We start from the raw sequence: 13,299 nt of genomic DNA, 5'->3' as shown, positions 1-13,299 counted from the left end.
TTTTCTTGACCCTGTATGTATAGCTGCATCATCGTAGTTCCGGTTTCACCAAGATGAATTGTGAAAAGTCCACACTAAAAAACATAAAGTCTGTTGTCATAGCTGTATTGATTACACTGGTAGTTTCTGCTAATAGTATCGTAGTCCTAGAACAGAAAAAGTTGACGGCGTTTCACTCTTCAAACTCGGACTAGAAGTTTAAGAGTAAGAACGATATTTAGAAATGGGTATTTAACAGATTTTAACATGAAACGTATGGCTGTCTTATGCAGAAGTTCGTGTTGTTACACGGAACTGTCACATCAAGTTGATGGGGCGCTTCAGCCTGACGCAGCTAAGAGAGTCTGCTTACATAAGCGCAATAGTTGAGACAAGTTTGATTTAAAAGCTTTGTTACTTTCACTTGACTACACGTGGCTGGACCGACACAGCAGCTGGAAGGGAAATGACGAGGCAAATCACCAGTTAACTATGGTTTCAGATCTGCCAGATCCTTGAAAGAAAGATGCACGTCAAAAAATTTAATGGAGTTGTAAAAAAGAGTAATTGTGGTACAGAGATTGTTAAAGAATAACTGTGATTTACGAGTTTAATGTCAAGAAACAAGCTTCAATCGAAAAGTTCATCAGCAGCAATAGATTCCATCGATATCACTGAACGCGCTGCAACAATATGATGTTTAAATCCTCCTGAGTCGTCGCGGTTTGTGCGTAGACTTCACCTTTAAGTTTACTGCAGACAAGAGAGTCCATTGATGTCAAATCAGGCGAAGGTACAGCCCAGCTTGTAACGCCCTCACGTCCTATACAGCGTCCAGAACATAGGTGGGGAGGTGAGCGAAGACTTTCCTAGCACCAGGCGAGTACAAAACCTGCCTTCCTTACGCAGTAGCAGAACCGAGAGACGGAATTCCAAGCGCCCTCTTCAGCAGCGGTGGTCAATCTTCAGGTGAAGTGGCACATGTACGGATGGGAGCCGTTTGCACGAAAAAGCGAACGACGGCGGGATTACGAATTCCGGAGGCAGCCGCCACTGCTCTCGGGCCAGCACGTGTATTACGAGCAGCAGCTGCCACTACACCTGCTTCATTCGCTCGGCTCGTTTCAGGCTTGCTGCTTAGCCTGTACGTAGCTCTTTCCAGTGCACTTCCAGCACTGATGTCCTGCACATCCGCTGAATCGTCGCTCTTGTTGGACACCGTCTGTCGGGATGTCTTCGAGTGTCCAAGCCAGCTGCTTGCTTTCTTCGCGTTCTTTGTGCGTTCTCCGTAAACACATAGCCTACCTAGTTTCTCTTTGTTTGTGAAAGATATTTATTATTTTTCCAAACTAGTCAGTAATCGACACTCGTCAACAACGCTACATTTCCTTTGTGCCCCTTTCAGTCAACTATCGTGCAACGCTCTGTTACCGCCTTAATCCGAAGCGATGTATTTCCTCATTGGGGGTGAAACACGAACCATTGCGTAAGGCGGTAAACGATTTCATGTTCAAAAAACATGTATCTGAAATTATAAATAATGTAATTACTCCAAAACTAGTAATGGGAGTCTGAAGAGTTAAACGCCGCTGAATTTGTCTCTTGTGGAACTGATATAGCAGCGGCAGAAATTACGACGTTTCAGTCGAAAGAGCGATGATGATGCCGGTGTCGCTGAAATTAATGTAACTATGAAAAAAGACTACACGCCGCTGAATGAGGAATTTTCTCACAGTTCATCTGGGTGGAAACAGAATTACTGTACGTTAAACGGTTACGGAAATACTCGAGCTGAAGACCGTATCTCAGTTAACCTACACACACACACACACACACACACACACACACACATACATACATACATACACACACACACACAAGGCACAAGGGAAACAACTAAATATCTCGAAAACGACGCGTCATACGGAATTTATATAGTATTTATTTAGCGTATGGCTCATACGGACATATCATAAAATATCATACAGAAAAATTATTGTAGGTGAAAAGTAAATATCAGTGAAGGGGACATCTGCCTGAGTTACAGTCGGCCTCATCCTGACCCCCTTTCCTGCGTGGGCAGCGTCAACTTTGTATTATCAAATGGGAACCCCTAATTTTTATTGCACATTCAGACTCTACGCAAAAAAATACGTACTGTTTACTCAAACCAATGTTTTCCATTCGTGGTAGATGGCACCCTAATCGACAAAAATCAAGTGTGCTTTTTTTTTTTTTTTTTTTTTTTTTTTTTTTTGCACTTAAGAACGGACGCATTTGATTCTGCGCTGTGGCCGAGCGGTTCTAGGCGCTTCAGTTTGGAACCACGCTACCGCTACGGTCGCAGGTTCGAATCCTGCCTCGGGCATGGATGTGTGTGATCTCCTTAGGTTAGTTAGGTTTAAGTAGTTCTAGGTTCTAGGGGACTGATGACCTCAGATGTTAAGTCCCATAGTGCTCAGAGCCATTTGAGCCATTTTGAATTTGCATTTCAATTATTATGTAAGTGTAAACGCTCATGTTCTAACGGATCGAAATTGACTTTGGTGTTGCAAATTTGATTGTACAGTGCAATGTGGTTGGCCTTTCCACTGTCTACTTACGTTTAGCGTGATCCATGGACAACGACGTGGCTGTAGCAGTTTTCTGTTCCTATCGGGATGCTCGTTACCGGTTCCCTTGCCTCTCACCATAACTGTAATTCACAACGCTTTTAAGCTGTGCACAGTCTTTCAACAAACGAATTAATAAATGTATCGAAATGGAACGTCATCAGTTCGAACATTTATTGCGAATTATAATTATGGTGAGAGACAAGGGGACTAAGCAAAATCAAGTACCCTAATCGTGAGTGGCAAGGGGACTCAACGATCACAAGCGTCCCGGTGGGAACAGAAAAACATTACATCCACTTTGTTGTTCATGGATCACGATAAACGTAGTTTATGACCAGGCATTGAAAAGGCTAACCATATTGTACGTACAAGTAAGTTTGCAACACTAAAGAAAGAAGTCACTGTTCAAGCCAAGTCAAAATATTCATCAACGCTGCTTTATTTATTTTTTCTGTTAATTTCCTCACGTGAAGGTGACCTCGCTGACATCTCACTGTGGAGCGTGTTCATTCGTCTGTTAGCTGACGAACCAATGTCGACTGTTTACTTTTCTCTCTCAGATAGTATTCCCATGTGCGTACAATGTTTCATCCAAACTGCTCCGAGTCTGTCATAGTCTTTTTGATATTAATCCCCTACTATAGTCACCCCCAACCGTAGGGTTTCATTTCATTGTAACTGGGACTGCCATAAGTCAGCCAGGTAACCACGTAAGAGTATGGACGTGACAGTATTGTAGTTCGTGTTCGATACTTTTTACCCACATCCCACTTATCAGGGTGCTTGCGTTAGCTTACTTCGACAGCACATTTTTCCAGATGGAAAGTCACTGCGTGGTTCAAACTGCTCCAGACGTTCCAGAACACCATTGTTGCAAAACAAACACACACACACACACACGCACACGCACACACACACCCGCGCGCGCACTGCAGAGAGAGAGAGAGAGACAGAGAGAGACAGAGATGTTAGTGGTGTATAACCTTATATCAGTCTTATTTCCTGGCTGGTAGCGAAACGAAGTTTTCGGCGAATGGTATCAGGTGTAGTTAATATTCTCAGTTCTTGTATCAATCGAGGTGTGGAAACGAGTGTTACTTTTTAATGAAACAGTAAACATTTTAATGTCATTCGAAAACTCTTGAAAAGAAGAGTACAATGATACAACGCCGTTTAACGTTGTCGTTGAAACCTGTATAATAAAGTATCCGAGAAATGCTTTAAAAAAAGGCAGGGCCCTTGGAATTGGCCACTGCTGCGTATACACTGCTCCTCCGCTCTCTAGACATTCCACTGTTTAACTGGTTGCATAAAAAGTGTTCACCTAAACACGAGTAATTACACACATCTGAAGCTGTCTACATTTACATCTATATCTACATCATACTCCGCAAGCCACCTAATGGTGTGTGGCGGAGGCTACTTTCGGTACCACTATCTGATCCCTCCAACCCTGTTCCACTCGCGAATAGTGCGCGGGAAGAACGATTGTGAGTAAGTCTCTGTATTGGCTCTAATTTCTCGAATTTCCTCCTGGTGGTCAATACGCGAGATGTATGTGGGAGGAAGTAATATGTTGTCCGACTCCTCCTGAAAAGTGCTGTCACGAAATTTCAATAGTAAATCTTTCCGTGAAGCACAACACCTCTCTTGTAACGTCTGCCAGTGGAGATACACTCCTGGAAATGGAAAAAAGAACACATTGACACCGGTGTGTCAGACCCACCATACTTGCTCCGGACACTGCGAGAGGGCTGTACAAGCAATGATCAAACGTACGGCACAGCGGACACACCAGGAACCGCGGTGTTGGCCGTCGAATGGCGCTAGCTGCGCAGCATTTGTGCACCGCCGCCGTCAGTGTCAGCCAGTTTGCCGTGGCATACGGAGCTCCATCGCAGTCTTTAACACTGGTAGCATGCCGCGACAGCGTGGACGTGAACCGTATGTGCAGTTGACGGACTTTGAGCGAGGGCGTATAGTGGGCATGCGGGAGGCCGGGTGGACGTACCGCCGAATTGCTCAACACGTGGGGCGTGAGGTCTCCACAGTACATCGATGTTGTCGCCAGTGGTCGGCGGAAGGTGCACGTGCCCGTCGACCTGGGACCGGACCGCAGCGACGCACGAATGCACGCCAAGACCGTAGGATCCTACGCAGTGCTGTAGGGGACCGCACCGCCACTTCCCAGCAAATTAGGGACACTGTTGCTCCTGGGGTATCGTCGAGGACCATTCGCAACCGTCTCCATGAAGCTGGGCTACGGTCCCGCACACCGTTAGGCCGTCTTCCGCTCACGCCCCAACATCGTGCAGCCCGCCTCCAGTGGTGTCGCGACAGGTGTGAATGGAGGGACGAATGGAGACGTGTCGTCTTCAGCGATGAGAGTCGCTTCTGCCTTGGTGCCAATGATGGTCGTATGCGTGTTTGGCGCCGTGCAGGTGAGCGCCACAATCAGGACTGCATACGACCGAGGCACACAGGGCCAACACCCGGCATCATGGTGTGGGGAGCGATCTCCTACACTGGCCGTACACCACTGGTGATCGTCGAGGGGACACTGAATAGTGCACGGTACATCCAAACCGTCATCGAACCCATCGTACTACCATTCCTAGACCGGCAAGGGAACTTGCTGTTCCAACAGGACAATGCACGTCCGCATGTATCCCGTGCCACCCAACGTGCTCTAGAAGGTGTAAGTCAACTACCTTGGCCAGCAAGATCTCCGGATCTGTCCCCCATTGAGCATGTTTGGGACTGGATGAAGCGTCGTCTCACGCGGTCTGCACGTCCAGCACGAACGCTGGTCCAACTGAGGCGCCAGGTGGAAATGGCATGGCAAGCCGTTCCACAGGACTACATCCAGCATCTCTACGATCGTCTCCATGGGAGAATAGCAGCCTGCACTGCTGCGAAAGGTGGATATACGCTGTACTAGTGCCGACATTGTGCATGCTCTGTTGCCTGTGTCTATGTGCCTGTGGTTCTGTCAGTGTGATCATGTGATGTATCTGACCCCAGGAATGTGTCAATAAAGTTTCCCCTTCCTGGGACAATGAATTCACGGTGTTCTTATTTCAATTTCCAGGAGTGTAGTTTAGCATCTCCGTAACGCTCTCTTGGCAGCTAAACGAACTCGTAACGAAACGCGCCGCTCTCCGTTGGATCTTCTCTATCTCCTTTATCAGTCCTACCTGATAGGGATCCCAGATAGATGAACAATACTCAAGAATCGGGCGAACAAGCGCCTTATAAGCCACTTCTTTCGTGGATGAGTTACATTTCCTTAAGATTCGTCCTATGAATCTGAGTATGTTATCTGCTTTTCTCACTATCTGTTTTATGTGGTCATTCTACTTAAGGTCGCGCTGGATAGCTACGCCTAGATATTTTACGCTGCCTCCAGCTGTCTGTCATCAATAGTGTAGCTGTACAGAAGTGAATTTATTTTCCTGTGTATGCCCAATATATTACATTTATTTACGTTCAGGGTCAACCACCAGAGCCTGCACCATTCATCAATTCTCTGCAGGTCGTTCCGCAAATTCTTAATATCTTCTGCCGTTGCTACTTTGGTATAGACAACTGCATCATCTGTGAATAGCCTTAAAGAGCATCCGACGCTTCCTACTAGGTCATTTATGTATATTCTAACCAGCAACTGTCCTATCACACTTCCCTGTGGTAGTCCGGATAGTAGCTTTACATCTGTCGAATTAGTTCCGCTAAGAGCGACGTGTTGAGTTCTGTGTTCCCAAGCTCCTTCTCATGTGCTAATAATTAGCGCACAGTTGAATTTACAGCAATCGTAGTAGATCCGTGTCTACATTATATAAAGTAGGGCCAAGAGGAGACGCGTTTATCTGATTGCTGCCTATTAACGACGGAGTTTGGTATGAGAGTCCAGGCTATCAACGCTTACACAACAGTAGCCCATTTCGGCAACTTTGTCGATCAGCTTCACTAGATTTCTCGAATACAATTGTGGAAAGCTCAACATTAATCTCAAAAAGTGTTATATCACTGAAATCATCTCTTCAAGATATTTGGAATCCTATTAAAAAGAAATATATAGTTCGAGTTTAAAAATACTTGCTTCTATATTTCAGTTGTTACGAGAGATAAGAGTATCAACCACACAAGTACGTGTCCTTTGCCTATCATCATTTGCCGGAAACCTCGTTTCGGTACCTCGAACGGTCAACGAGATGAAAGGGATAGTACACCTTGGTACACCTTAACAAGGCTCACGACGTGTGTATAGTTGCAACAAGTGCTCTGATTTGATGTTGCTGAATGTTTCAAGCTGTAAAGCGAGGATAACCATATTTTTTTTTTTTTTTTTAACAGTGGAAAGGTTAAAGCGTAGCCTTTGTGAGACCGCATACGAGATGAAAGGTACGCTAGCAAGCGAATGACGTCAGCAGGAATGTGCGGCACCGATATTTTATTATTAAATTTCTGTTTATGAGTTCTCGATTTAATATGGCTGCCTGAGATGATTTGACGTGGCTTCGCGTCCGCCTCCATAGCCGCAGGGCCGATGCTTCGCACGAGCGTACTGGAATACTGGAAAGGTTTCGTGGACCCTGCTCCATCGCGCTCTGGATCCCTCACCTCTTACGTGTCTTCTGCGTTCGTTAATAACAGTCTTAAAATATTTAGTCCCGATTTCACCGTCCCTGTGAAGGAAAATGCATAACTGCTGGCCGTACAAAAAGGTTTCGAAGTTACCCCGACGTTTCTCTGTCTGTTTACTGGCCATCCCCTTGCATTACATTTTTATGAAATCATTTTACTACTTCAGTCACTTTTTACTAATATTTATTATCACCACCCTTTTAGGCAGCATTCTGTCATTATCAGATGTGTTACTGTTATACGTACATTAATCTGGAGTATGATGAGGGTTATTTTCTGGGTGTGCCAGTGAAACTACACTCCTGGAAATTGAAATAAGAACACCGTGAATTCATTGTCCCAGGAAGAGGAAACTTTATTGACACATTCCTGGGGTCAGATACATCACATGATCACACTGACAGAACCACAGGCACATAGACACAGGCAACAGAGCATGCACAATGTCGGCACTAGTACAGTGTATATCCACCTTTCGCAGCAATGCAGGCTGCTATTCTCCCATGGAGACGATCGTAGAGATGCTGGATGTAGTCCTGTGGAACGGCTTGCCATGCCATTTCCACCTGGCGCCTCAGTTGGACCAGCGTTCGTGCTGGACGTGCAGACCGCGTGAGACGACGCTTCATCCAGTCCCAAACATGCTCAATGGGGGACAGATCCGGAGATCTTGCTGGCCAGGGTAGTTGACTTACACCTTCTAGAGCACGTTGGGTGGCACGGGATACATGCGGACGTGCATTGTCCTGTTGGAACAGCAAGTTCCCTTGCCGGTCTAGGAATGGTAGAACGATGGGTTCGATGACGGTTTGGATGTACCGTGCACTATTCATCGTCCCCTCGACGATCACCAGTGGTGTACGGCCAGTGTAGGAGATCGCTCCCCACACCATGATGCCGGGTGTTGGCCCTGTGTGCCTCGGTCGTATGCAGTCCTGATTGTGGCGCTCACCTGCACGGCGCCAAACACGCATACGACCATCATTGGCACCAAGGCAGAAGCGACTCTCATCGCTGAAGACGACACGTCTCCATTCGTCCCTCCATTCACGCCTGTCGCGACACCACTGGAGGCGGGCTGCACGATGTTGGGACGTGGGCGGAAGACGGCCTAACGGTGTGCGGGACCGTAGCCCACCTTCATGGAGACGGTTGCGAATGGTCCTCGCCGATACCCCAGGAGCAACAGTGTCCCTTATTTGCTGGGAAGTGGCGGTGCGGTCCCCTACGGCACTGCGTAGGATCCTACGGTCTTGGCGTGCATCCGTGCGTCGCTGCGGTCCGGTCCCAGGTCGACGGGCACGTGCACCTTCCGCCGACCACTGGCGACAACATCGATGTACTATGAAGACCTCACGCCCCACGTGTTGAGCAATTCGGCGGTACGTCCACCCGGCCTCCCGCATGCCCACTATACGCCCTCGCTCAAAGTCCGTCAACTGCACATACGGTTCACGTCCACGCTGTCGCGGCATGCTACCAGTGTTAAAGACTGCGATGGAGCTCCGTATGCCACGGCAAACTGGCTGACACTGACGGCGGCGGTGCACAAATGCTGCGCAGCTAGCGCCATTCGACGGCCAACACCGCGGTTCCTGGTGTGTCCGCTGTGCCGTGCGTTTGATCATTGCTTGTACAGCCCTCTCGCAGTGTCCGGAGCAAGTATGGTGGGTCTGACACACCGATGCTAATGTGTTCTTTTTTCCATTTCCAGGAGTGTATATACCGAAATGTAACTTCCTCCTTCTGCATTCGGGAATAGAGTCCGTATAGAATGACAGCTTAAATTCATCTGCACGCACTGTAATTAGTGTTGTCTTTGTGATTTACACACGAGCCATGCGTGAGAGATTGTAAGGAGGCCATTGCATGTAGACGTACACTTTGTTTGTTTTTTTTTTTCGTCCATGGTCCGCCGTTTGACTCATCTTTACAGTTTCAAGCATGTGACACATTGTTGTAGCCGCAGGTGGCAGGACAACCACTCACAAGTGTAATCCGTGCACAGTACAGCATAGTTTCCCAACCGGTGTCATTACGTGAGCGCTGGCCGAGGTGGCCGAGCGGTTCTAGGCGCTTCAGTCCGGAACCGCGCGACTGCTAGTTGCAGGTTCGAATCCTGCCTCGGGCATGGATATGTGTGATGTCCTTAGGTTACTTAGGTTTAAGTAGTTCTAAGTTCTTGGGGACTGATGACCTCAGATGTTAAGTCCCATAGTGCTCAGAGCCATTTGAACCATTTGAAGCATTACATGAGCGGACAGCCTTGAGTGTGATTACCAAGGAAAACGCTGGTCTACGTGGTTTCTTTGGATGTAAATGTATGTTAACTTTGCTGTTACGAAAATAGGATCTTTGGTGTGACGTCATAAGCGAGTGAGTGCGTTTGAGATCGCTCTCTAAGTTTTCATATATTTTTAGGTTTCAGATACATTTTTTAACGGTTTTTGTGATAATATTTACTATATAAGTGACGTATTAGTGGTTTCTTCATTCACCTCTGCCTTTCTTGTGTTGTGACCTGATATTTGTGAGTGCTTCGTATCGAGCAACTTAACCTCTTGCCTGTGTTTACATTCCGCGCTGACCAGTTGCAGCTGTAGCGGTGCATCGAAAGCTAAGTACTAATTAATTGTTTGTGTATAGTGGTTTATTTAGGAACTTTAGTAGTCTTCAACCGGTGTTCTCGGTGTTTTCTGGTGAAATAATTTCAGAAGAACCTTTTGGGAACTGTTTTCATCTTCGTTACTGTGTCATTAGACGTTTGATTCTCTTTCTGTATTAGTCTTTTGTTATATTCACATTTGTTGTTTATTAATAATGTTAATAATAGTAATTACTTCCCTTGTAGAGTAAGTTTGTGATTATTGTAGTCAGGTTTTTAACATATTCTTATTGTAGTAGCGGAACTTAGAAAAAGTAAAATTTTACCATGAGTGAGAAGTGTGGGCTTTGCCGTAGATTCGTGAGTAGTGGATTGCGGTGTGAGACTTGTTCGAAGTATTTTCACTGGGGGGAATGCAGTGGGGAAGCCAGTGGGCATTCTGGTGAGATCCTCTCCTGGAACTGCAGGTTATGTAGCAAGAGTAAGTTGATAGAGGAGCAGGAGCGTAAGATCTGTGCCCTTCAGGTGCAGTTGAAAAACGCACAGGAGGAGCTAGATAGGATGAGGAGAGAGAAGGGGGTTGGGGAATGGGAGCTGGCTGTTGGCAAGAGATCTGCTAGGAGAAGAAGATTTTCAGATAGTTTTACTATTGGTGTTTACAATAGATATGACCAACTGTCAGAGTCTAGTGGAGGGGAATCTCTAGTAGCTGTAGATGTAGGAAGTATGCAGCAGACCTCAGTAGTTACTGTGCCTAGAACAGTTGCAAAGTCGAAGAGGAAGAAGAAGGTTCTGCTGTTAGGTAGTTCTCATGGCAGAGGTGTAGGCCAGCAGTTGCAGGAAGTGCTGGGGATTGAGTACCAGGTCACCAGCATTGTGAAGCCTAATGCATGGTTGGCTCAGGTGACTGTTAACATAGAGGGGTTATGTAGGGATTTTACTAAAGAGGATCAGGTAGTGATTGTGGGTGGGGCTGGTAATAGTATTGATAGGGATGGGGAGTATAACATAGATGGTGACCTGTAAAAGATAGCCACTCAGACTGGCAACACGAATGTGCATTTCGTGGAACTGTTTCAGCGTCACGATCGGCCTCATCATAATACAGCCGTCAGGCGTAATAACATGAGACTTGGGGGTGCGCTGATGACAGAAAGCATGGGTCACATTTCAGTGGTGTCGGTGGAGTCTATCAGCAGGACGGGTTTCACTAGACATGGTCTGCACCTCAACAGGTATGGGGAGGGGAGGTTGGCAAAGCTTATAGGTGACAGCATAGGTGGGGTTGGTGGGATCACTCATGGGAAAATTCCTGCAGTAGTGGGTGTTAGAGCTGCACCTTTTTTAGATTGAAGTCAGCTGATAGGTATTCCTGCTTAAGGGAAGTCTCTCTAACAAGGGAATCACTTTTGACAAAGCTTAGGTATCCGAGTAATGAGGGAATTAGTATATTTCATCAAAATATACAAGGTATTAGAGTTAAAGTTAGTGAACTGCTTATAGATGTTGACTCTGAAATTGTTGGTGTATCTGAACACTTCTTAAATAAGGAGATAATTCAGAGGCTTCCTTTACCAGGATACAGGTTGGCTGGCAGCTTTTCGAGGAGCTCTTTGCGGTGTGGGGGAGTAGCCATGTATGTGAAAAACGGCATCCCATTTGAGTCAATTGATGTTTCAAAGTACTGCACTGAAAAGGTGTTTGAATGTTGTGCAGGTGTGGTTAAATTTAACGGAGCTAAACTTCTAACTGTTGTTATTTATAGATCCCCAGACTCCGATTTCACAACATTTTTGCTAAAGCTAGAGGAGGTTCTTGGTTCACTTTGTAGGAAATACAAAAAGTTAGTTATATGTGGTGACTTCAATATTAATTGTATAAGTGATTGTGCAAGGAAGAGGATGCTGGTAGACCTCTTTAATTCATATAATCTTATGCAAACTGTATTCTTTCCAACGAGGGTGCAAGGTAACAATAGAACAACCATGGACAACATTTTTGTTCATTCCTCATTACTAGAAGGACATTCTGTTAGCAAAAAGGTGAATGGCCTTTCAGATCATGATGCACAAATTTTAACTTTAAAAGATTTTTGTACTGCAACACGTGTTAAATATAGTCATCAGCTGTTCAGGAAAGCTGATCCAGTTGCTGTAGAGACCTTCGTAAACCTTATAAAGGAACAAGAGTGGCAAGAAATGTAGTCATCAGCTGTTCAGGAAAGCTGATCCAGTTGCTGCAGAGACCTTCGTAAACCTTATAAAGGAACAAGAGTGGCAAGATGTTTATAGCGCTGATACAGTAGACGATAAATATAATGCTTTTCTCATGCTCTTTGAAAGTTGCTTTCCGTTAGAACGTTTAAAACAGGGTACTAGCACAAACAGGCAGCCTGTGTGGCTGACTAGAGGGATAAGAATACCTTGTAGAACAAAGTGGCAATTATATCAAAACGCTAGAAACAGTCAAAATCTAAATGCAGCAGCCCATTACAAACAGTATTGTAAGGTGCTTAAAAATGTTATTAGGAAGGCAAAAAGTATGTGGTATGCAGATAGAATAGCTAAGTCTCAGGATAAAATTAAAACCATATGGTCAGTTGTAAAGGAAGTTGCTGGTCTGCGGAGACAGGTCGGGGATATAGAATCAGTGCGTAGTGGGAATTTCTGTGTTACTGATAAGTCGCATATATGTACAGTATTTAATAATCACTTTCTGAATATAGCAGGTGAACTAAATAGAAACCTAGTCCCAACAGGGAATCATATAGGGCTCTTAGAAAAAAGTGTTCCGAGACTGTTACCTGAAATGCTCCTCCATGATACTGACAAGAGGGAGATTGAGTTAATAATTAAATCACTAAAGACCAAGAACTCTCATGGATATGACGGGGTATCTAGCAGAATACTGAAGTATTGTTCTATGTATGTTAGCCCAGTTCTCAGCCATATCTGTAACTTTTCCTTTAGGAGTGGTCGGTTTCCTAACCGATTAAAGTACTCGGTGGTGAAGCCACTTTATAAAAAGGGAGACATTGATAATGTTGACAATTTTAGACCTATTTCTACGCCATCGGTGTTTGCTAAAGTTATCGAGAAGGTTGTATATACAAGGTTACTGGAACATTTAAATTCACATAATTTGCTGTCAAATGTTCAATTTGGTTTTAGAAATGGTTTAACAACTGAAAATGCTATATTCTCTTTTCTCTGTGAGGTTTCGGACGGATTAAATAAAAGGTTGCGAACGCTAGGTGTTTTCTTTGATTTAACGAAGGCTTTTGACTGTGTTGACCACAAAATATTACTGCAGAAGTTGGACCATTATGGAGTAAGGGGAGTAGCGTACAATTGGTTGGCCTCTTACTTTAAGAACAGAAAGCAGAGGGTAATTCTCCGCAATATTGAGAGTGGTAGTGATGTTCAGTCCCAATGGGGCACTGTTAAGTGGGGCATT

The sequence above is a fragment of the Schistocerca piceifrons genome, chromosome 3, assembly GCF_021461385.2.
Source record: "Schistocerca piceifrons isolate TAMUIC-IGC-003096 chromosome 3, iqSchPice1.1, whole genome shotgun sequence".
Classification (NCBI taxonomy): domain Eukaryota; kingdom Metazoa; phylum Arthropoda; class Insecta; order Orthoptera; family Acrididae; genus Schistocerca; species Schistocerca piceifrons.
Note: the sequence above shows the minus strand (reverse complement) of the source record.